The following is a 22704-nucleotide window of genomic DNA, read 5'->3' as shown; positions in this document are numbered from 1 at the left end:
ACTTTCCTCTCCTCTGAAAACCATACACTTATTTACCTGTAGACTCAATGTTTATAAAAAGGGGAAACATTTGGAATGGGGAATGCACATCATCGCAATCACTAATAAGTATCACATGTCACTGATGTTCTCTATAGCATTACTGCTACAGTTCTAGAAGTACACTGAGATAAATCACTTACAGTAACCCATTAACATTGCAACTATAAGATGTGTTGATGAAATATCAATCTTGTTTATTTTTCTATCATACTAGGAAGAATCTATCCCACTTGTTGTTTTCTGTCTGAGAGTCTTTTAAAGAATCATGAAAAGTTGACTCCATGGTCAGTTTTTTGTTTGTTTGTTTTGTTTTAATGTGTAGCCCAGGCTAGCCTTGAACTCCTGATCCTCCTGCCTCTTTGTCTCCTTCAGCAAATTCTACTGCATGAACGACTACAACCAATGATGACCAGTTCTAAACACACCATTGCATTGTAGTGTTCCCAGGATGGAATTCAGCAATAGAAAGACTATGAAAAATAATAATAATTCTCCAGTCTTCAGACTTGATAAGCAGGCTCACACCTTCAGAGGACCTTCTAAATGGACATTTGGATCTAAGTCTAGTTTCTCCTTATCAGTCAATGAAGAGGCAAAGGAAACTGTGACATGTTATATAGGGAAAATGGAGAGATCAAGGAGAGGGCAGGTCACTGTTGCAACTTTGTGTGATAGCAAATTACATTAAGTCAAAGGTGATAGGAGCATGGCCGTTGCAGGTGACTAGAAATGTGGGTGTTTGGGATTTAAAGGACATCTCCAGTGAACTGTCATTGACTGAAAAGATTCTTTTGTTCTTGCTTTTACTTCCTCATCATTTAGATAAGGTGGCTCTTTTTTTTTTTTCCTTCAAAACAAGAATCTGCTCCTAAAGTTTAGAGAAACAGGACAAAGGAAACATCAGTGTAGGTGAAGTGGTTCTACAAAAGCTGAGGGGCACAGGTAATTTTAAACTCCTGAGATGGCTATTATAATTTCAATACATACATAAGATATAACATCTCAGGTAAATACCAACGTAACACTTCTAGCAAGTTAGACTATGTAGCAATGCATCACTCCCTTCTTTACTACTGGATAGTAGTAAAGATAGTCGATCAATATGATTTTTCTCTCCAATGTACAAGGTAGATATATGTGATTTTTTAAAATTCCCTATATTTAATCTCTTTTGTGTGTTATCAGGCTTTAATTAGAAGTGAAGAACATGCTTGGCCTCTCGCCCTATTCCTTTCAAGCCAGTGGAAGACTATGAGTGGGTCTATGATTTGCGTGAGCCCATTGAATACAGGCCTTGAGATATTGTCTGTTAATGGGGGGAAAAACCTGTGGATCTTTAAGTGAATGGCTGAAAATTGAAAAGCAATATCCCCAAAATGAGAATGGTGCATGGGAGAGGACTAATCCAGGAAGAACCAGGGTCCCTGAAGAAATGTGACCAGCTGGATCAAACTATGCCTGAATTTCATATGACTGTAGGACTTTCCAGCTTTTCTTGTTCTGCTCTTCTTAGCTATTTTTTTCCTCTTTTATTTCCAGACTAGCTAATTACTAATGAGACAGGTCCAGTTGATCAGTATCATTAGAAAATACCAATATGTATGAATGAAATTTGTGTGTCCAAATTGAAAGCAACAAAACCATTGGTCCTATAAATCATGATTTCCAAGCCACAAAGGAAAATTCTAGAACATTATCCTAAGTTTAAAAACCCGTTTGCTAATGCTCTTTTATGTCATTAATAAAATAGTCATTTGGTCACTTTTCATTGTTTTCCTCCTTTAGACAAATGTCCAGTGGTTATTCCATAATACTACTGTAAGAAAACATCCTTTGAAGGTGTGGTGAACATGTGATGGGAAGCAGAGGCAAGAAGATGACCTCACTGCCTGTCAGAAGCCAGCCTCATCTATGCAACAAGTTCTAGGCTATCTAGTACAATAAAATGAGACCCTGTATCAAAAACTAAGGGAGGCAGGAGAAAAGTATCCTGTTACAAATACTTAGCAGTATGAAAGAACTCTGATAAACACTATTGATGTGTAATTCAATTATATCCTCATCACAGCTTGTACTTTAGTTATTCATATTATAGTTGAGATATTTGGAGTTAGGAAGGGTGTAAGGCTTGTTCAAATTTGGCTCTGAGGTTCAATTATGCCTTTATATTTATGGACTCTAGAATTACATTGTGTTTTAATTAAGAGCAAGCAGCTGAGATACACAATATTCAGTGTACAGCAGCTGATAATATGGATGGGGCTATGTTCTGAGATACAGTTTTTTTTTTTTTTTTTTTTTATTATTATTATTATTATTATTATTATTATTATTTTATAACACTATTCAGTTCAACATAATAGCCACAGAATCCCCTGTTCTCCCCCTCTCGCCCACCCCTCCCCCCAGCCCACCCCCCATTCCCACCTCCTCCAGATCAAGGTCTCCCCCGAGGACCGGGGTTGACCTGGTAGACTCAGTCCAGGCAGGACCATTCCCCCCTCCCAGACCGAGCCAAGTGTCCCTGCATAAGTCCCAGGATTCAAACAGCCAACTCATGCAACGCGCCCAGGACCTGGCACCAATGCACAGCTGCCTCCCAAACAGATCAAGCCAAATGACTGTCTCACCCGTTCAGGTGGCCTGATCCAGTTGGGGGCCCCTCAGCCTTTGGTTCATAGATCCTGTGCTTCCATTCATTTGGTTATTTGTCCCGGTGCTTTATCCAACCTTGGCTTCAACAATTCTCGCTCATATAAATCCTCTTCTTACTCACTAATTAGACTCCCAGTGCTCCACCAGGGGCCCAGCCGTGGATGTCTGCCTTCAGATTCCTCAGTCCTTGGATGGGGTTTATGGCACCACTATTTGGGTGTCTGGCCATCCCATCACCAGAGTAGGTCAGTTCCTGCCGTCTCGCGACCATTGCCAGCAGTCTTTTGAGGGGGTATCTTTGTGAATCTCCGTGGGCCTCCCTAGCTCTCTGCTTCCTCCCCTTCTCACCTTCTCATGTGGTCTTCATTACAGTTTTATTCTAAAATCCTTAGTTTGCCAAGCTGGGGGGAAATAAAGCAGAGTGCCTGCCTATTTAATAGCACAAAGTCCCTGGTGGTTTATTTGGCACAGTTTACCCATCCTAGCTTTCAGGTGTGTATCTGGGGATGTTTGCAGAAAAAAAATCCAAGTACAATTACAAAGCCATCCTGGGAAAAACATTGTGTGGGTGTCAGCATCCAATGGCTGCCTTAAACTCCACAGTGATTCTTAGAATCCTTAACATTTCTTCCCCATAAACACCTAGGGGATGTGGTATGCCTCATCCCTGGCTGGGCTGAAAAGGCCACAGGAGTCTTACAATGAACAGTAGACAGAGAGTGATGGGACCTAAGGCTTTAATACAGACAGAGCCTCTGTCCCTTCTTGGCTGTCGTGAAGAGCAGCAGGGCTGGACCCGAAGTGATGGCGCTGTGCCGGCAAAGCACTTTGGCACATGCCAGGATATGAAAGGCTCTAATGAGACCCATTTCACAATTCACCAGCCACGTGCATTAAGCAGGCAAAGATTCTGTGCTAATATCCTCACGATATATCCTGTGGTTTAGGTCTCCAACAGGACAAGGTTCCCTCAGCAGCTCACCTAGCCAGATCTATCCTCACTCCTCTCCTTGTCCCATGCCAGTGAAACAAGCTAAGTGAGAGGCAGCAGCATTCTAGCTTAAAGAGACAGGAGGCATTTCTAAATGCAGATCTATCTGTCTCGGGTGTGCAGGAACCTTCTAGAGACCTGCAATGCATGCTAATCCCTGCACTGATTCAAAGAGGGGGTTGCTTCATAGTAAAGCCATTGTTCTTTCTAATTGTCAGAGACGGCTGCTCTGCACTTGCCTGGAGCGATCCAATTAACATATCACCACAACACCAACCATTATAATATGTTCTGTGTCCTACCAACAAGGGAAAGCCCCAACCCTGCTTCCATCCCCAGCTTCCATCTAATTAGGTCTTTAATACGTAAACAGAAGGGAAAAACAGGAACCTGGATAGAGGACTATATGTCTGAATCACTTGCTGCCACAAGTGACCTCTTGGAGTAGGGATTTTTGTTGTTGTTGTTGTTGTTGTTGTTAATAGGGGCTGAGTTAAGAGAAGTGAGAACAAGAGGAAGAACAGAGAAAGGGAGGGGACAGAGAGTAAGGCAAAGGCTAGAAAGAAGACTCAAAGGCAGGGATGGAGGAAGGGTGAGAAGGAAAGCCAGCTTGATGCTTTGGGGAATTGAAAACATGTAACTTCTGCTGGAAACGATTGCCATGGCAACATTCAAACAATACAGAGAAAGCCTTCATAGCTCCATTCTTGCCTTCCTGAGCACCACTGCATAGATGTTAACTCTTTGCCAGTGGCTCTTCTGACTTTCAGAATCACCCACCTTAGTTCCCTCCTGACGTGTTTAAATGTAGGTTCTTGATTAAGTGAGTCTCTCCAGAGATTAGCCAACTGAATGAGTGACATTTCCTTTATTGCATTACAATAGCTAGGTAAAGATTATCCTCTCTTTCCTTCCCCATTCTCTCATCCCCTATCTCCTCACCCCAAGATTATGAGAAATCAACACATCTGAGATCTGCTTGCAATCCAAACGGAAATCTATCAGGAGAAAGACATCTTAAGTTTCCAAAAGTCACATAGCTTTCTTAGAATCTCTGTCTTAACTATTGAAATCTCCAAAATCATTACCAAGTCATCATTTAAAGAACACAAGCCCTTCCTTTGTCTTGAGAGTGAATTTCTTAATACTACAGTGGACTCTTATCTAATAAGCAAAATAACCTACAAATGAATATCTGAATTCATAATAGGAAGGACTTATATTAAAGTGTGAAGTATCAATCAACTTGGTGCATAGTGGACTACATCTATGATGCTAATTACTAGGAAAGTGTATTAGTCATAAGAAGAAAAATGATCTTACCATTTAAATCTATGAACCCTTACACCCTATACCCCATGCATGCCCCTGTTCACTTTAGCAACAACTTAAACAAAAATAATCTGGTGGCTCAATTTTCTTACATTTTTTATTATTACTTGTTCAAGATAGGTGAGAGTCAACAGATGTGCTAGTCTCAAGAACACAGTGTGGTCACAGCAGTTTGTAATTTGGCAGTAATGAAGCACCAGAATGATCACTGTCTTGCAAGTAACTCCTCCCTTGCGCCTGCCCATTCTCAAGTCCTCAAGCATTATCATATTAGGGACTGGTGGAGACTCAACTGTTTTGGAAGTCCTGGGATAAAAACTTGTTGGGAGTATAAAAAGGATGAGTAAGGTATTCTAACATTAACAAAATGTAAATATTCCAAGATAGTCAAGACATTTATCTCAAAAGACTGAATGAAGGATAAAATTGAAGCATAAATCAGTTCAGTCTTACCCTTTAGCATTGTCTTTCATCTAAGTCAGTATATTCTGCTGTTTCTTGGGAGAAAGTAGGAGGCTGTATTTGGAAGCATAAGACCTAAGCAACTGGATTCAGTAAAACCACTATCTCACATACTGTGAAAACCAGCTGTACTTCAATAATGAGAAGACTCTCGGCTCTTACCCCTTAACTTCTCTTTGCAAAAGTTTGCATACAGACATTCCTCAGGCATGAAAACCATAATCTTTGTGGGAGTCATTCCTGAGTGAGAAGGCCAAAACCCAGCTTTGAATGAACCATTCCTGAGGGGGGTAGTGGTGGTGCTGGTGGTGTTAATGCTATCTGTAGCTGGGTGGTGGTGGCACATGCCTTTAATCCCAGCACTGAGGAGACAGAGCCAGGTGGATCTCCGTGAGTTCAAGGCCAGCCTGGTCTACAGAGTGAGAACCAGGACAGGCACCAAAACTACACAGAGAAACCCTGTCTCAAAAAACCAAGAAAGAAAGAAAGAAAGAAAGAAAGAAAGAAAGAAAGAAAGAAAGAAAGAAAGAAAGAAAGAAAGAAAGAAAGAAAGAAAGAAAGAAAGAAAGAAAGAAAGAAAGAAAGAAAGAAAGAGAAAGAAAGAAAGCGATGTGTGAGTGCTGTCTGTAAGGAATGTGCATGACAAAACCAACAATTAAGCATACTAACAGCTGTAAATTAAAACACCACACCAAATTATATGTACCTATCTTCAAACAGATCCTCAAGAACAGCTGCTAGCAATATTTCAAAAGGCCAAACAGGAATCCTAAGTGTGCTCAGAACACTGCACCAGTTTAAGCACCTTTCCTATTCAAGCTATTTGTATCAACTCATTGTAGCAATGTACAGATAGCATATTTTAAAAAGTGAAGATTGACTTTTATATGTTTGCTACTATTAAAAGCAGAGAAAAAATTACAATGTACTTTGTATATAATACAGACTGGAAACACAGATCCCTAGAGGAAAAAAATGTGACAATTATTCTAATGACAAAATTATTGCAGAAAGAGTAGATGACATTAGCAGCCCAAATATAGAGATGTATTAGCTCTTTCAACTTGTTTATAGACTCTGCTAAAATAAGTTGCTGTTATCTTGGTAAGTATTGGAGATGATAAAAGAAATATGATGAGGTCTTTACCTAAAGCCACAATTGAGCGGCTTCAAGTCAGTAGATAAATTACAACAATGAATGACAAGAGCTAGGGCATGTGATAAACAAGATGCTCCTGAACAGAAGAAAGGATACAACTGTGAGTCTGGGGGAGCTGGGTAAGCATCCAGGAGGAAGTAAGTTGACCTGGGACTTTACATAGGGAGCATATCCTTGGCCAGTGCAATGTTCCTTACAATGTTCAAGTCAAAGCTGGCCTGGCAGATCTCCAGAAGAGTGGAATCTTAAGAAAAGCAGGAAGAAAACAGATGTATGGCTATGCTGTTCAGTGGTACAATAAGGATAAGAGAATGGTTTACAAATGTACCCATAGACTATAGAGCAAGAGCTGTTCGTCTTTATTTCTTAGAACAATGCTTATAGGAGGATGAATGCTAGATTATACTGAAGAAAAGTTGTTCTTATTAAATAGACATAATGATGAAATCTAGACTGAGGAAAATCTGTGATAAAAGCTGAATTTACAGTTGAATTTAATTACTGCTTGGAGAAGAGGGTTAAAGAGACATCAGTATTGGAAACTCTAAATATATAAGTTATTATAAGGAAAACAATCAATTGCAGTTGTAGAATGTTCAGGAAGTCATCAGAAGATCCAAGGTAGTAAAGAAGCTATTGTTGGTCATGGAAATTGATTTAGGTTTCTTTAACTACATTATGGCCAAGGAATTGAGTTGGATTACTCTAAACAAATTAGGTAAATAACTCTCAGAAATGCATAGAAAGTTCTACTCTCAGAAAATAGTAGGAGATGGCAGAGGAGAAGGATGAAGTGAAATGCCTAAAAGAATTAATAAATGAAAAATTCCTCAACCCTCTGGAAAACATTCATGAACTCTGATGTGAGGATGGTATCAGATACTACAGAATCAAATGCAAGATAATTAAGTCTTAGTAACTCAGTTTTATGTGCTTACCTTGTGTAGAAGATATTGTTATCTAAAGTCCAAAGTTATGAGCATTGACCTTATTCCTCCTATAATCCTAGGTTTATAAATAATATCATAATATATGAAAAGCTTTTATTCTTCATAGGTATCTTTGATGAATTTAGCATGATTTTCCTTGGATCTTTCTTGGAAGTTGTCACTTTCGTAAATATACACTTGGATATGATTGAGAAATGGCAAAACCTATGCAAGGTGTGTGACCAAAGTAGATGAAGAATTCTTACTTCTGGTAACAGATGGAGGGAAATGATATATTCTAAAGTCAATAAAAATATTCAGTCTATCAGGTTGTATGATAGTTAACTGCCAGGTTTTGCTACTAAGACAACAGATTTGAATTCATTGATTCTGATCTTTGGTTTAGGTGATAAATGCCTTCGGTTTCCATGCCCACCTTCTAATTGCTAAACCACCTTCCACAAGTATCATCTCTTTTGTTGTTCCTTAAGTGAGAGTTGAAGTTAAAAATGCAATATTTGTAACATATTGCCTGGTAGCTATTAAATAGCCCTAAAATGATACTTACATTAAGTGACATTTTTATTAAGTGACATTATTAAGTGACATCTACAACTTCCAAAAATGTGGTTATTTAGATAACTACAGGAAGCTGCCATAAGACTGTAGCAAGGTTGAAATAAATGTATATTTACTTCACCGATTTTACTGATACTGTATAAAATAATATTATGTACTTTGTTAGGGAAATTGGCAAAAAAAAAAACAACATATTTCCATGGTTAGTAGATCTAAGACAAAACACTCATCATCTGTCAGATGTTCCTATTACCACAGAAAATGACTGGATTTTACAGGAAAGACAGTGAGCTATTACAATCCTCTCTGTTTGAGTACTACCTGTGTATCAAGTGCTTTGTATCTTAGCTTTCCTGAAGAAACTATAGAGAAAAGGAAAAAAGATATCCAGTTTTGCAGAGTGGAAAACTGAGGTTTATTAGTTCTAACTGGCAACCTAGGATTAAACATGAGCAGGTGCTGAACAAAGCTAGAACATAATATTTTTCTGCCCTAAAGTCTTAACAAATCCCTTAAAAATATTTTAATTATCTCCTTTACCTTTGGACCATGTATCTGCCAGGGTTATACTCTGTGCTGTTCCCATTCACTTAGTAGTCATTAGTTTCCTGATATCAGGCATTAATATATGTTCTTAATTTCTAGGAGTCCAGAATTCCTGGGTAGTTAGCCATGAAATCAATATCTGGGTCCTAGTGCCTCAAGTAACATTATTTTTAAATTTTGTTGAACAGAAATACACTACAAGGCCAAGAGAGAGAGAGTATGAAGCGTGTCAAATATCATAGTCCACCCACGACAATACTAAAAAATAAGAACAATGTACTAGATCACATAACATCCAGATTTCAGTATTTCTAATAAAAGATAATATTTCACCTTGCTTTTTCTGTGTGTCCAGTCAAAACATTAATGAGCACTTTTCATTAACCTTCTATAGATTCCTTAGTACAGTCTTGCTTGTGTGTATGTGTGCATCTGCAAGGGTATGCATGCATATAAGTATGTGCATGCATTTGAATCCATTACAGGAGGATATGCAGTGAAACCCAGTTAGTTATCAAAAGATTATTTTTTACATCTAGGTATTCTGAGGTGCTGAGAAGATGACAGAGAAAAGCACAGGCTATTCCCTCAGAGTGATTCACTAGCACATTGTCTCACTCACCAGACTGAATTTTGTCAAGTTAATGGTTATTGAGTGAAATAATTTTGAATAAAACAAAGATATGGTATCTTGAACCCTCCCTAGAGAGTCTTCTAAGATATTGCTTACCAATTAACTTTTGGTATCTCTGATAGAAAGCTCTTGAAAATCCAGCTAAAGTATTCATGAACAGTGCATATTATCCACAATTCACAAAGTATATGCGCAACTTTTGATGACTGAGGGTTTCACTGAGATACCTCCAAGTGTGTTTTAAAGGTGTATGACTGGTGGGTAATTGTCCTAGTTTACTTTCTGTTGCTGTAATAAACAGCATGACGAAAAACAATTCGGAGAGGAACAGGTTTATTTTAGTTTACAGGTTATAGTCCACCATCCAGGGAACTTGTTACAGAATTAAGGCCACCTATAGGAATGAACTGAAGCAGAGACCATGGAGGAATGCTACTTACTAGTTTTGGTTCCCCTGACTATGGTTCAAGGATGGTACCTCCCACAGTAGACTGTGCTCTTCTACATCAACCACAAATCAATACCTGGAAGACATAGTCACAGACCAATCTGGTCAGGCAATTCCTCAGTTGAGGATCCTAGATCCCAGGTTATTAGTTTGTGTCAAGATGACATAACCAGCACCTTGATACAAATTTAATTCTGTCTGTATTGCAACCAGGAATTATAATGAAGATCTTCCTCTCAAAAAAAAAATGTTCTATTTTTCTTTGTAAACCACATCCTCTCTGAACATAGACCAGAGATATATTCTATTTAAATGTGGAATTATTGAATGCTTGCAGTACACAACAGAGGAAACCTGATCAATCTTCCTGGTAGCCAGTTTCATGTGGTGATCTTACCTCTGATTTACAGATAAACAAATCGGTTGAAATAGTTTAAGCAGTACCGTAATTCATGTGGTCCAGTGATGCTGTTTGAGTTCACTTTGAAAATAGGCATCCAAGTTCTACCTTATTTCTTTGTCAATTTTAGAAAACACACACACAAAAAGTAAAATACATCAAATAGTGAACATTTCCACATTAGATTTTCAAATGAGAAGTGAAAATGCTGAATCTTAGGAGGTCTTTCTAAACTGTCCAGATTTTCATTTTTTTTTAAAGTTAGTAATCAAAATCCAATGAGCTATACACCAAGCTGAGACAATTAGTACACAAAGTACGCATATATGATGTAAATGTCAACAACTGTGGTAACTAAGACATAGGATCCTTTTTTTGTTATTGTTAAGGGGAGGAAAGTTCTTAGGACGTTCACCGAGGAAATAGACAGAGCACAGAACTACTGTGGGAGACAAGGAAATTACAAACCATGATCAAGACCCAGTGCTTAGACCATTGGCAAATTTGTGTTTTACTTCATATTCTAATATTAAGATTTAAATATGTTTGTTGCTTCATCTGTTCCCATCCACAGATTAAGCCTTCTTTTTTTAACAAAGCAAATAAATTATGCAGTTAGAGTAGACTTGTTAAGAATAGTAAAACCATGAGTCCAGATAGTAGAACTTGGGTCCTTAATAACTGTAATGAAATGATACACTATCTAATTTAAATGATGTATTTGCAAACACATTTGTCTTTACTTATGCATTCCAGACCAAGACAATAGCATAGGACACTTACATTCCAACTTTAAAAGTGCACAGCATGGTAGACACAGTTACAGCAGTCTTTCATTGTGCCTATTTATTACTTAAGTATTTCTTGCTCAGATTTTGTTCTAAACAGCATTTTATATATAAAACATATTTCAGACAATCTGTTCTGGTAAGACCTTGGAAGGAAAGGCTATCAAGGAATATAAGCTCAGTCTCACTCTGCTTGAGTCTCACCAGCAGACCCTAAAAGTACAGAATTCATTCATCCTCAGGAAGTGGATACACATTAATTACCTCAAGAATGACTGTGACAGACAGCCTGAGAGAAAGCCTATTGTGTGGAGCCTTTGCTGCACATCACTTGTAATTTACAAAACAACATCTAATTTACCAACAAATTAGATGTTAATTCCAAACCCATAAGCAAAAGAAAAAAATGAGGAATAGGGAAATTTAAAATGTTGCCTAAAGGGCACAGCTGTTAGGTGCCAGGAGGAAGAAATCTGAAATATCTTTAAAACTAGTTCAAAGCTTCAGTTTTCTGGGTCCGTGGTCTTCAGCAGATTGCTATGTGTACCTACTACTCACAAATACCACTGAGTGGCCAACTTCAGCTGAAACAAAGTGTTAGGTGTGATTCCAACTCCACCATGTCCAGAATTTTTTTTTCCTAGCCCATGAACAACTTGCACAAACTACAGAGCTGATTCCCACTCTAGAGGGGCTGATCCCCAAGCTCAGCCTGGGCACCCAAATGTAATGCAGGCAAAGCGATTCACCTTAGAGGGACTCCTTTAGATGCCTTATCAGTAAGGGTTGAGGGAGCTACATTTCAGCACAGATTTCAGATTCTTTCTTTTTCTTACCTTCCTTTCCTCCTCTTGCAAACATTTACCTGTTTGTGTAAGAAAGGAGGGGGATGGAAAAGCTATGACAATGTTAAGGAGAAAAATTCAATTTGTGGTCTAATCCAGCGTAGTGTTTGGTTCTGAGAAACATTTTATGTAAAACTAAGATGAGTAAACCCAAGCCTCTCTATTAGCAGACACGACACACTTGCAAAGCAGGTTTTCCAGATAAAGTCTGAAGTTGAACTACAAGTTATAAAAAAAAAAAAAAAAAAAAGCATCAAGACACATTTTCTTCTCTACTTCTATGTCAGTTGTACTAAGTTGCAATTGCTCAACAACTTTGTATGACTTGAGGACTTGAGTCATTACATGACCAACAATGGTGAATCAACAACAATGACCACATAAAGCATAGCAGACCCTCCACACATACATGAGAGAGAGATAGAGGGAGGGAGGGAGGGAGGGAGGGAGGGAGGGAGGGAGGGAGGGAGGGAGGAAGGGAGGGAGGGAAGGAGGGAAGGAGGGAAGGAGGGAAGGAGGGAATGGTAAAATATGCAGAAGTCTGTATAGAGATCTGGAAGAAAAAAGTCTTGCACTTTCATAGGTTGGTAAATTCCTACAGTGTCTATGTGTCCCAACAGAAAACATGTGCCCAGAAAACTAAATTAGGGAAGTGCTGAGCAGTATGCTACCTCAGTTCAGGAGTAAGAGAGAGGAGAGGAGCAGATGATGGCAGCAAAAGAACAGACTTGGATGCTATTAGCAGGGTGTTTCTGGTTTCTATTATCACCTCTCTAACATAAATCCAACTCCACAGTTCCTTAATGACTCTCTAGAGTCTACCACTCATAGCAGTAAACGTGCCCAGCACTCACAGGGTACCCAGGAGGCAGCTGCCTTCCATCTCCTTTGGGATATTTCAGACTTGTGGGTCTTCAGGGATTTCAAATACTTTAAAGCCAGAGTTTTGTGAACCATACAACAGAAAGAGTGAGGGTGGGAGCAGAGGAGAAGGGAGTGGAGAGGAGGGGAGAAGAGAGGGGAGAGAAAGGGATGGGAGGGGAAGGGGGAGGAGGGGAGGGATGTTGATACCTATGACTCTTAATATCTACACTGGCAGAAGTTTACTTCACCTTCTCTAGACCACTGTGCCTTTCTTCCATCTCTGAATAAAAATGGCAGCTGCGATCACCCTATGTGTGCCAGATTCTCTCCTAGTTTGGATTCAAAACTTGTCTGCTTCTCTGAGGCTTATGTGAGTCACCTGTCTCAGGCTGTTTGGTCACTAACCAAATAATTATGGCTTCTCTCAGCCTCAGTTTCCTCTTTTGTTGGCATGTAATATCTGACCTGGCTCTAAAGTTACATGAGTTCATGATTCTAATAGAAGGCTTCAGGGAAGAACACAGAAGAGTGTCAGGGGTGGGGGTGGGACCATTCTGTACAGCAGGCAAGCTCCAAGGTCCTGCCAGAAGTGGGGAAAGGGTGAGGTGATTGATCCCTTAGGCCTCCGTGTCTCTCAAATCTCTCGCAACATTCTCTTCTATTTATTTATTATTTACTTAATTTTTGTTTTCACTGCTTTCTTTCCTTCAAAGCAAAGCTGTCTTGGGATGAGCTTTGGTGCTCCACTCACACATTTTTTCCTTTGGTCTTCTTTTCTAAGTTACCAAAGGATGCTAAATGTCTGCCTTTTTCTCAAGAGCTGTTTCTCAGTGGTGTCTGGAGAGTTCTTGATAAAGACCACACCAAACACCCATGTTCTCTACAATCTGTATGCAGGTTCTCTGGGATGGAAGGGGTTCTTAAGTTATGAGGGGTGGAATGAAGTGGTCCTTCTTGTTTCAGTCATAGCTCTACCACTGAAGACCCCAGGGGTGCAAGGACCACATTCAGATAAGGGGGTGCTGGAGCCTGTAGAAGAGCAGCCTGTGCTCTCCCACTTCCTCTGCTCTGCCATTCCCTCCCTCACTGCCCTCCTCCCGACTAGCCAGAAGCCATCCTTCACCTTCTTTAGTATCATAGTTTTGTGTTAATACATTCTGTTGATCTGCAGTGTCAGGCTGGATAATGAAATTTAAATCGGGTCCCTTCGATTTCCAATAACCAACATTTGTGCTTCTAACTCTGGGGCTTCCTTGTAACTTAAATGCATTCTAGAGTGTCAATCACTTGCATCAGCACCCCACACTGCAGTGGGCTTTCATGGAGAGATTTTTTTTTTTCCATACCGAACATTTGCAAAGGCATTTGCCTAGAATGCAGCCAACCTGCATCATTATAGCCGTCCAGCTTATCAGTGAGCACAGCTTGAGGGAACAACTGCGTGGGCCACCCTGTTCCTCATTTTCTTGTTCCCAATAGCCGGGTCCTTGAAAACCACAGGAAAGGGGGAGGGAGAGGGGAGAAAATCAGAACACTAAATTAATGAACATTTTCTTCACCAATAAATAAGAAAATTTTGATCACTCACTGTATTTCAGACTCAGCACAGCTACATCCCGAGGAAAATCCAGGTGGTTAAGAACAAGAAAGAATGCATGGTCTTGACATCAAAAAGGAAAAGAAAAAGAAAACAAAAAGGAGGTTGGTGAAGAAAAAAAAAATCCAACTGCAATTATCCTTCAATTTTAGTCAACACGGGCAGCAATCCAAGAGTCCTCTGCTGATTTCTTTCCCAATCAATGCTTCGTTCCTCCACGTCAACTTTTCTTCAGTGAAATTTCTTTGCAGATGTATTATTAATTTCCTCTCCTCTTGTGGGAAATTCAAACAGAAAAAAATATATATATATCAGGTCTTTACTTTCCTAAAATAAGCCGCAAACTTTTCATTTCAAAAATATCTCCTTGGCGTACTTTCTCCTTTAAAGAAAAAAAAAATGAACACACTTTTTCTTTGTGGATCCCCAGTTCTCCATTTCCAAACATCCTTGGGGGAGGGGGACAGCTATTTTATGATTATTTATTTATGTCAGAACACACCAAACCCCGCAGGTCTGACATCAGCTTATTTCATTTTTTTCCCCTCAATGCTCCCCGTGTGGCCATATACACATTTATGTTACGATCCAGGTCTCACAAGAAAAAGCTTCATTCTTTCTTCTCTCTGGCACAATCAGTTTATCCTCTGCCTTCTGCTCCAAGAGAGAGCTGCGTCCCGCATCCTTCATTTTAGCAAGGCACCCAACAGCCACCTCCTCCGGGGAGTAAAAAAAGAAAAAAGAAAAAGAAAAAAGAAAAGAAAGAAAAAAGGAACAAGAAAGTCTTTTCTTTACATCCTCGATTCCCTTCCCCAGCTTCCCCTTCGGAGAATTTGGGGATCAGCTGCCCCCACCGGCTACCCTTCCGGCCGGCCCCTTCGTCAAAGATCTGATTAGATTTCTCATCACAACCCAGTGCGCAATTGGATTTTTGATTTCAGCCACCCAGCCAGCCACCTTCCCCCTCGCCCCTCCAAACTCCCTGTTAGATCCCGTCGCCTTCCCTCCACCGCCTCTGCGATTTCATAATCTCACGTTAAATGGAGTGCGGGGGGGCGGGGGCGGGGGAGGGGGCGGAGGTAGAGGAGGAAAATTTCAAGGCTCCGTCAGCTGTCAAGAACAAACCCCTTTCCGCCCCCGGTCAGCAGCTACTTTTTTTTTTTTTTTTTTTTTTAAGGCTCAGGGTGGCTTTCGCTGGGTCCCCTCCCCCACCCACAGCACTGGGTCCAGGTCCTCCAGGTATCGCTGAACTCGGCGATCAGGGCAGGGATCACCAGAGAGACTCGTGATGCGGTCCCTTGCCAGCGTCCCCTGCCAGCACGGGTGTCCCCTTCTCCATCAGCCGGCCGTAGCTCTCGAATCTCCGGGGTGGTGGAAGTTCAGACTGGGCTTTTATTTCAAACAGGGAAAGCAATGTGACGGGACTGACGTGGTGTTAGATAAATCAAGAAAGAAAAAAAAAATTAAAAAAATACATATACTTAAAAGAAAAAAAAAGAGGAGGGGGAGGAGAAAACAGCGAAACGGGAACGAAGAGGGTTAAAAAAAATCCCTAATCACTGGCTCCTCTCATCCTTCTGGAATGAAACTGCAGCTTTGATCTCATTTCCAGCTGCGTTGGGGATGGTCTGGAGCCACAAGTTGGTTCCTCTGTGCGCAGCCTTTCCCGACGCCCGCTGGTCCCCCGCGAGGAGACGCGTCCTCGGGCGCGCAGCTGCTCCGCGCCGGTCTCAGTGCCATAGTCCCGGCTCGCGACTCTCTGTGCCGCGGAAACCCAGATCCCCTTCCATCCACTTCGGCGTGAACTCTGCCTTCTCCCTCTCCTCTCTCTGCTCTCTTCCCAGATAAAGAATGCGCTCCCTGAGCGATCGGCAGCGCCTGCCAGTCTAGACTTTCTCTCCACCAATGCCAGGTCCTCTTACTTAGGGTCCAGGCTCCCCAAAGCGTACCCGGACTGCGGTCCCTTCCCCTTCTCTGGCCCTCTTTCTTGCCCCTTTCCCTTTCCCTTTCTCCGCTAGAGATCAGTAAAATACAATTACCCAATTACCTCCCATCATCTTAGCAGTGATTGGTCAATTGCATTAACACTTGAAGTCAGGGAAGAGGGGATTGGAGACTCTGAGATGTGGCACTGCTGCCACCTGGAGGGAAGAGTCGGAAGAACGCCGTTTTAAAGCAGCCCCTCGCCGTCCGAGGCTAGTAATCAAGAAATTCAGGCTGCATGGGAATTGTCATTTTTATTTTTATTTTTTAAAGCTTGTCTGTTTTCATCCCGAAAGGCAAGAGGTTTGAAGTATGAAGGAGAAGACATTTAAATCAAATCATCACTGGATTCAAAATTATCAAGAAACACAAAGCTTTTGATTTCAGATTGGATGGTAAGAGGCTCTCTGGGAAGTCCAGCAGGCTGGTCCCAAGGTGGGGATTAAGGCTCCGTTCCTACCAAGAGCTGGTTCATCGGGAGGAATCGGGGTAGCTCAGCAGCTACTAGAGAGGGACAGCATGGGAGAGCAGGGTAATCTCTCCAGGAGGAAACAAGTGTAAAGCAGAGATAGGAGCCTTCAGCCTATGCAGTGTTGCAGTAAATTGGCCTGTTCAGTTTGTACAAGACATTCAGGACAGCTTGACAACTCAATTCCAGCATCCCTTGCTCTTGGATGTGGGCTTTTCCATCAACTCGCGTTAGAGGACCGTTTGGCACATTTCAACTCCACTGCCTTTCCTGAGAAGCAGGGACCCAGACCATAGAACAATGACATGAATAGATATCTATTTTGCCATTCTTCTGTACTATATAATGATCAAAAAGCTCTTTCCATGAGCGACGGCCACTTATTTTATGTCTCTCAAACATGTTATTGGAGATATGAATCTAATGAAATTAGGTATGGTTATTAAAGATCATGCTTGTAGAAGATGAAGATAAATAAAGATTTCTGTTTCACCTTCTCCCAGTAAAGATCTTTGCATTGATTTTTACTTATTTTCTAGCCCTCAGAATACACTCTTGGGTTCAAAACACAGTTAAATACAGTGTGATCATGACAAAGAAAAGTATAACAGGACAGCAAGACAAGGAGAGAACTTTTGTGCTACTCTGGGAACATCAGAGGTTTATCCAAGTTCATGCCAAATGTTCTTTTCCATTCTTTGTTGCACTAATATTTATATATTATATACTATATGCAATGTACTCTATCTTTACTTCTTTGGACTTCAAAAGTTTACATTTTTATATTTATACATTTCTTTGAAGATTAAGAAGCTGTAATATGTATTTCAGAGGTCATGACCTGCAAAGGAAAATATCCTTTCTCACATTCAGCTACAATTTCTTATGGCTTCTCAGTATTTTTAAGAGCTTTTATGTAGTTGCAACTTGTATATAATGTGAATTTGTGGAGGAGCTAATGCTTTTATATTTAAGTGGATGTCGCACAGCCCGGTTCACAAACACTAGTAGCCCATATTTGTTTAGTCAAAGAGGAGTATATTACATGTCTACTACACATCTTTAACAGCCTTCAGAGCAAAGCAATCTCTCAAATAAAGCAAAGGGAATAATGCTAAATAGGGAAGCTGGAACTGGAAAGATTTCTCACTTCTGCTTAGCTTCTCATTGCAAGCTACAGTACCACAGTTGCTGGTTTGCTCTATAAGACATTGAATTGATTATTTGGCATGCATTTTCATTCAAAATCAGTTACTAATTGAATATATAATATAATATACACATATCATATATATGTATAGTAGTTTGCAGCCTCTTCTATACATCATGCTATTTAATATTCAAACAAGATCCTGAAACATTTTGAAGTCAAACTTGTGGTGGTATTGTGTTCCCCAAAATATTGTGCACCCTAATAAACTTATCTGGGGTCAGAGAACAGAACAGCCACTAGATACAAAGGCTAGGAAATGGTGGCACTCACGCCTTTAATCCTTGCATTCCAGAAGCAGAAATCCATCTGGATCTCTGTGTGTTCAAGTATACAGCCAAGCATGGTGATTCATGCCTTTATTCCCAGAAAGCAAGCCTTTAATCCCAGGGAGTGATGGCAGAAAGCAGAAAGGTATATAAGGCGTGAAAACCAGAAACTAGAAGCTTTTGGCTGGTTAAGCTTTTAGGCTTTGAGCAGCACAGTTCAGCTGAGAGGCACCCCGTCTGAGGAAACACGATCACCTGAGGAATTGGTGAGGTGAAGGAGCTGTGGCTTGTTCTGTTTCTCTGATCTTCCAGCATTCACCTCATTACCTGGCTCCAGGTTTGTTTTTATTAATAAGGCATTATAAGATTCCTGCTACACAAACTGAAATGGCAAGTGATATTCTTGGTAAATGACAGCCAAATCTTGAACTCAGATCCAGTTGATTTCAGTTCTTCTAGTTCCACATAAATGACTAGTTTTGGAAACATGGAGAACAGCTTGTCATATAGAATACTTCATGAACACGCAGGTTGTTATCATGCTGGATCTCCAGAGGTGAGTTTGTACACTGAATCAAAATGGCACTGCTGTATACTTCTGTATTTGCTGCAAGGTGGCCTTAGTTAAAGTGAACTGAAATAAGGAGTCAACAAAGGAAATATCATAAAAGCACACATGCAGATTCAGTTGCTAAGACACACAAGTGTGGATAGTTATGCTGCAGAACTGTCAATTATGGCCAATAGATGAATGTGTTTAAGTAAGATTCTTCATAATCCCTTTTAGAAGAAATAATTGCCTGGTAAGTAACTTGTCACATCCCCATGCTTCCCATCATCATTACTGCTTATCAAAATCCTATCTAGAAATAAAGGTCAGTGCAGTGAGATGACTTGGGAAGAAAGGGCATGATGCTACCACAGTGGTTTTCTTCTATAGATACATAGATTTCCACATTTTATTTTCTTCTGATGTTTAGACATATGGGTAAAATAAAATTGTTTCTTATTTCTCTCTGGATTGGTGATGCTAACTGGTATAATCTTTAACAAACAGCAGGGGACAGCACTTTGTAATCAGAAATACAAAACATCAAATAGCATGAATTCAGTAACTTCGCTTAAAAATAAAGAAAATGAGACTTTGTGTATTGTGTTGCTAATTGGATTTAAGGTATTGTAGGCCAGTCTGTCAATTCACTGTGTGTATGTATGTATAATATATATATATATATATATATATATATATATATATATATATGTTAGACCTGAGTAATTTATTGTAGAAATCCTGAGAATAATATTCCCTTTTAGTTTCAAATCTATTATAGACAGAGAACAATCGTATCAAGTTTGCTTCTGTAATTCACACGAATTAATTCGTTAGAGTAACTTAAAAATTCGTTAGAGTAACTTAAAAATTACTTTGATTTTAAATGCTCATTTTTGTGGGCATATGTGCTGCTAGACAATATAACATAGATACTGCTTCCCAACAAAAACTAGAAGGCATCCCAACAACAATATATTCTGAAGTTCTTGATAATGCAGATGAGGATCTTAAAGTCTAAGTACATTTGCAGGGCAGTTGTTTATTTCCATAATTCCTTTTATGGTGGCTACTCCAACATACAGAATTCAACCCATATAGATTTACTGGTTGTTATACCTTAGATTTTAATGTTTGCCTTAACAACTAGTATTGAATGGCAACTTAAAATACCAAGCTTGATTCTAGGTAGGTTACATATTCCAACTCATGCTCTACTCTCAGTAATCTCAATAACATTATGAAGCAGGTAAGATTGTAATGACAGTTTTAGTGATCCTGATTCTGAGATGAGGTGAAATAAATGATGGCTAGGCAGAATTCCTTCCCTTCAGACACTGAGGCCACAAACAAATCCTCATTGTGTATAGGAATGACTTGTTCATGTCCCTCTATTACATTCCAGCCCAAGAGCATTTTCTTGTATTTAAAATGTTTTCCCATTGCTGTGTGAATGACTATCGAAGACTATGGTATTAGAGAATGTAAGTATCTATATAGGTTGATCTCTTTTTTTCAAGACAAGGGAACCTAAACACACTATGTAGCTGAGGATGACCTTGAACTTCTGATAATTCTACCTCTCTCACCAGCAGTAGTGATCCTATCTGCATACAACACTACAAATAGTTGTTTTTGTAATGATGGGAACAACTGAGCTTACCCTCATTATTTTTATTTTACCTAATATTTTCATCAATATTATTAGTAAAATGTTGGAAAATCAATGCTTGTTACAATCATTGAAATGTTAAAGTAAAGAGAAAAGGCTACTCTCAAGCATGGTTTATCAGAAAATATATGGTTTCAGATTAATTGATGGACAACACTTATTCCGTGACCTAATAGCTGGAAACAGTAATAATTTGTTTTTGTTCTCATGGGTCAGAAGGCCTATCAGAGATAGGTTAGGCAGTAATTCTGGTATTTTCAAAGTCCCATGTGTGAATCAAATCTGTTAACTTTCCATTGCTCAAAACAAATCACTTCATAGAAGAATGATCCTATCATTTCACCTAAAATGTATGGACATTGTGATATTACAGAACTGAAAATAGTGAAGAATCAGAGTAACTGTTGCAATCTGCCACATCTTCTATACTTCACAAATACCAGACTTCTTTTCTGATCAGTAGACTGTCCAGACAAGATAAATACCCATGCTAGAGTCATTTGCTGCATTCTAACAGATGTATTCTAATCCCCTATTATGTGCCTGATATTATGGAAGACATCACTAATTCCTTTGTACCCCACTTTCTTGGTGACTTCTTTTGACAACATTGAAATATTTCCTTTGTCTCCCTATTCTTTTTCTATTTTACAGACCGGACTAGGGTTCTTAGATACTCTTATTTCTTTTTTTTTCTCATTATACTCATGGCTAGAACTAGTTGGGAAAGGGAAAAGCCAATAAGAAAGTCTGGTGAAAAGAATAATAAATGAAAACAAAATCTATTCTATATATAACAAAAAGAAACCACACACTGGGAATAGTCATTTTGAGGAGAAACTGGTCACTTTAATACTCATTGAGACCCAGATTGCTCACAACAGAGTCTGACTTTTTGCCTCTTAATAAATTCTGAATGATTTGATGAATAAGCTGTCCATATGGCAGAATGGGGAAAAAATCAATAGATAGTAGTTACACTAATTTAATGATGATTCTGGGGATTGGGGAGATGGCTTAGATAGTAAAGTGAACTCTGCACAAATACGAGGACCTGAATTCTACTCCCTGTCATCACCAGAAAAAGCCAGGCATGGTGTACTTACCTGTAAGCCCAGCACCGGGAAGGCAGAGAGAGCTGTATCTCTGGAGCTTTTTAAGTGGCCATTATGGTCAAATTAGTGAGCTCCAGGTTCACTGTCTCACAAAGTAAGTCAGAGAGTGGCTGATGGAGACACTTTCTGTGTTTTTCTAGGTATGGGTAGACATGTAAATGCACACTCAAATGCATATACATACAACACACACACATACACACACACACACCACCACCACCACCACCACCACCACCACCACACCACACCATAAATAATTATTTAATGTGGTCAGAATATTGAAAGAAGGCAAGTGGGATGAGCTGGAGAGGCAAGAAGGGACCATTAGCTTGTTCTAGATGGGACAGCTCAGGAGAAATTTCGTATACAGAAAATATGGTGTGCAAAAGACCCTCTACGTGTGCCTATGCAGGGGTGGCTCTAGTTGTTCCATTTGTGGCCACTAGATAGGAAATAAGCATTATTTTATTTTACAAACAGAAAGAAGAGTCACCATGAAGCTGGCTGAATTTAACTTTCTCACCCTCACATACAATCATTATTAGATATGTACAGATTTATAGTCCTGGTTATTGAACTAGTAATGTATAACTTTCTTCATAGAAAGTTATCCTTTACAAAAAAAAAAAGTATGTAAAAGTCAGGGCATTGGTGGTGAGATACCACTCATGGGAGGAGTGTTCATCATTTAAACTACACTGGATATCAAGACAAAATGTTGGAGTTACTTAAAGTCATAAGAAGGACTTCAAAAATGTATTACAATTTGTCAGTTTGAAATTTACTTATATTCAATTATATTTTAGGAAACCTTTTTAAATGGTAACCTTAGACCTTACAGAGAACTATTTCCTTAATCTATAGTTTCTAAGGGATATGGTCTTTGTGAGTAGATACTAGAGACTGGTGTGTGTGTGTGTGTGTGTGTGTGTGTGTGTGTGTGTGTGTGTGTGTGTGTGTTTCCATCTAATTTAGGAATCTTTGCCTTGGAAAGAAAATCGCCCATAAAGGTATCTTTAAAACTCCACCAGGAATTAGTAGATGGTGTGAATCCAGTTGTGTAATTTGAGAAGACAGCTGCATTTTATCCAGCTAAATCAGCACTTGATTCTAAACAACTCCTTTGGAGTGCCGCTGCGTTCCAGCACTAGCCCCGCAGTGCAGA

General features: G+C 39.6%; 1 protein-coding gene across 9 annotated transcripts in view; it reads right to left on the bottom strand.

Moving 5' to 3' along the window:
- Lrrc4c (leucine rich repeat containing 4C) overlaps positions 1-22704 on the bottom strand; it is a 1301043-nt gene that overhangs the window by 171338 nt on the left and 1107001 nt on the right. The window contains exons 1-2 of one of the 9 annotated variants that reach the window (XM_076570130.1): positions 14263-15636; positions 14060-14160 (exon numbers count right to left, since the gene is read on the bottom strand). The exons of 2 other annotated variants lie outside the window; for them this stretch is intronic. The gene's annotated coding sequence lies outside the window, so the exon portion shown is untranslated. Of the gene's footprint in view, positions 1-9769; positions 9855-14059; positions 14161-14262; positions 16332-22704 lie in introns of those variants that run through there. 6 more of the 9 variants (XM_042275789.2, XM_042275788.2, XM_042275787.2 and 3 more) reach the window with 6 other exon arrangements.

The sequence above is a fragment of the Peromyscus maniculatus genome, chromosome 4 (genome assembly GCF_049852395.1).
Source record: "Peromyscus maniculatus bairdii isolate BWxNUB_F1_BW_parent chromosome 4, HU_Pman_BW_mat_3.1, whole genome shotgun sequence".
Lineage (NCBI taxonomy): Eukaryota > Metazoa > Chordata > Mammalia > Rodentia > Cricetidae > Peromyscus > Peromyscus maniculatus.
The sequence above is the reverse complement of the archived record's forward strand: the minus strand, read 5'-3'. Positions and strand labels throughout refer to the sequence as shown.